Below are 3,229 nucleotides of genomic sequence, written 5' to 3'. Positions count from 1 at the left end.
CCAGATCCAGGGCTTGAACTCGTGGCCTGGGTTGGGCGCTGTCCCTGAGCTGCTTTTGCTCCAGTGCTGGCGCTCTACCCCTTGAGCCACACAGCGCCGACTTCTGGCTTTGTGGTAACGGAGGAATCGAACCCGGGGCTTCGTTGCATGCTAGGCAAGCACTCTTCCCCCCCCCCCATTGAGCCACCTTCCCAGTCCCCCAATGATGAGATTCGCAGCCTGGGACATGTTTTTCTCTTTCTCTCTTCTTTCTCTTTCCTTCTTTTCCTCTTCCTCCTCCCCTCTCCCCCTCCCCCCTTTTTGCTGCTAGTACTGGGGTTTGGACTCAGGACCTGGGCACCAGCCCCTTAACTTCTTTGCTCAAGGCCTCACGCTTGAACCCCACACCTCTTCAGTGGTTCATTGGAGATAAGAGTCTCACCGACTTTTCGGCCCAGGGCTGGCTTTGAACCATGATCCTCTGATTTCAAGTCTCTTGAGAAGCTAGGGTGACAGGCGTGAGCTGCTGCGCCCCCCCCCCCCCCCCCGCCCCCAGAAGCTCAGTTTTGACCCATGCATTGTAGTCCTACCATAGGAACCAGCAACCCCACCATTATCTTGACCCAGTGGCTCAAGCCTGTCATCCTAGCTACTCAGGACACTGGGAACTGAGGATTGCAGTTCAAAGCCAGCCTGGGCAGAAATGTCCCTGAGACGTTATATCTCAAATAAACTACCAAAGAAGTCAGAAGTGGGCCTGGGAATATGGCTTCGTGTTAAGAGTGCTCGCCTAGCATGCATGAAGTCCTGGGTTCGATTCCTCAGTACCACATATACAGAAAAAGCCAGAAGTGGTGCTGTGGCTCAAGTGGTAGAGTGCCAGCCTTGAGCAAAAGAAGCTCAGGGACAGTGGCCAGGCCCTGAGTTCAAGCCCCAGGACTGGCCGCCCTCCCCCCCCCCCCCAAAGGACACAGGAGCCAAACGGAAGACAATTGAAGTGACAAAACTGAAAATAGTAACACATTATAACCCACAGATTTAAAAAAAAAAAGGATCCCTCAGTCGATAGCATTATGAATAAATGATTGAATAAAGTGACTCAGAGAGAAGGAACAGATCTTTCTTGCGGAATTCCAACTAATGCAAGGGCAATGGTACAAATAGAAAAAGAAAAAAAAAATCACTATTGGGCAGACGGCAACAGCAGTGATTGTTGCTGACGAGATCTGCCGACAGGTGCTAAAATTAGTAGTTGAAACAGATCTGCACAGTCCCCAAAGTCTCTTCCCAAAGAGAGCCAGGTTACCTACCAAGGTTAAAATAATAGTAATAATAATATAATAGAAACTGCAGCGGCGAAGCCAGGCAGAGCAGCCTGTACCAAGCCACCAGAGCCCAGAGCTCTGACGTCACCTGTCCCCTTGCTGACGTCACAACCCCCTTCCTGCTCAAACTCTACAATCAGTCGAGATTTCTCAGTGGGGAATTCTGGTTCCAGCACCGGTTCTAGCTCGCAGATCACCTTAAACCCAAATGGAGGGACATTTTCCAAGATGAGCTTGGAAGACAAGGTAAATTTGGGAACCTCTGATACAAATAATGGAACAGTTAGTTGTCTTATTTTACTCTTCTGGTGCTGGTCCTGGGACTTGAACTCAGGACCTGGACACTGACCCTGAGCTTTTTAATTAAGTTTTTGCCAGTCATGGGGTTTGTACTCAGGGCCTGGGCGCTGTCCCTGAGCTTCTTTTGCTCAAGGCTGGTGCTCTACCACTTGAGCCACAGCACTACTTCGAGCTTGTTCTGTGCATGTGGTACTGAGGAATCGAACCCAGGGCTTCATGCATGCTAGACGAGTACTCTACCACTGAGCCACCTGCCCAGCCCAGGATTCTTGTTCATGGCCATGCACATCAGTCACCAGACAGAAGAACGTTTGGTGCTCTCACTGGGTTTTTGTTGCTGGTGGACCACGCAGGTAGGGTGCTCTGGATGGGTGGAGCCACAGGCCCTCTGGTAACCTAGCAACCCAAGGCTTCTTGCTGTAATGACTCCCTGCCCAGCCAGAGTGCTCCGGCAGCAGTTACAGGTGGCCAAGAAAGCTGTGGCTATTTGCTCAGCCAGCCATATGGTGGTTGTTATTCCGGCGGCTCTGGCGCTGTGCTGAGAGACAAAGCCATCGATAGGTAGTTATAAAACCACCACGCTAGCCAGGTGCCGGTGGCTCCCGCCTGTCCTCCTAGCTACTCAGGAGGCTGAGATCTGTTCAAAGCCTGCCCAGGCAGGAATGTTTGTGAGACTCTGATCTCCAATGAACCACCAGAAAACCCAAAAGTGGCGCTGTGGCTCAAGGGGTAGAATGCTTACCTTGAGCTAAAGAACTGAAGGACAGCGCCCAGGCCCAGAGTTCAAGCCCCACAACCGACAAAAAATAAGAACCACCACTCTTCAGAGCAAAAAGAAACCCTAGAAACATTATTTGCTCTAACTCTTTCTGTCCTCCTCCTCTTGTTCCCCCCCCCCCCATCCCCACCTGACCTAAGTCTTGAACTCAGGGCCTGGGCAGTGTCCCCTGAGCTGCTTTTGTTCAAGGCTAGCACTCTACCACTTGAGTCACAGCGCCACTTCCAGCTTTTTCTGTGTATGTGGTACTGAGGAATCGAATCCAGGGCTTCCTGCAAGCTAGGTAAACACACTACCACTAAGCCACCTTCCCAGTGCATCTGATATCGTGTGTGTGTGTGCGCGCGCGCGCGCGTGCGCGCATGCGCACACACGTGCACACACCAGTAATGGGGCTTGAACTCAGGGACTGAGCACTGACCCTTTGCATTCTCTACTCAAGGCTGGTGCTCTACCACTTGAGCCACAACTCCCCTTCCTGCTTTCTTGAGGTTGATTAGCGACAATATTTTCACAGATTTGTCTGCCAGGGCTGGCTTTGAACCACCGTCCTCAGATCTCAGCCTCCTGAGTAGCTAGGATTATATAAGCTTGAGCCACTGGTGCCTGGCTTTTTAATTTTTGGCTGGCTAACTGCAAATAAAAGTCTCACAGGTTTGTTTTCCGTGGCTGGCTTTGAACCAGGATCCTCAGATCTCAGCCTCCTGAGCAGCCCCTAGCTGCAGCCCTCTTGCTCCATGCAAGGGCCCAGTGTGTGTGTATGTTCGTCGCAGGCAGAGGGACCTTCCGCATGGGCTGACCCTCAGCTGCCCAGGGGGTTTCCACCAAGGGGGGGGAAGGAGGGTGC

This window comes from Dipodomys ordii, unplaced genomic scaffold, assembly GCF_000151885.1.
Source record: "Dipodomys ordii isolate 6190 unplaced genomic scaffold, Dord_2.0 Scaffold128, whole genome shotgun sequence".
In the NCBI taxonomy this organism is placed as follows: Eukaryota; Metazoa; Chordata; class Mammalia; order Rodentia; family Heteromyidae; genus Dipodomys; species Dipodomys ordii.
The sequence above is the reverse complement of the archived record's forward strand: the minus strand, read 5'-3'. Positions refer to the sequence as shown.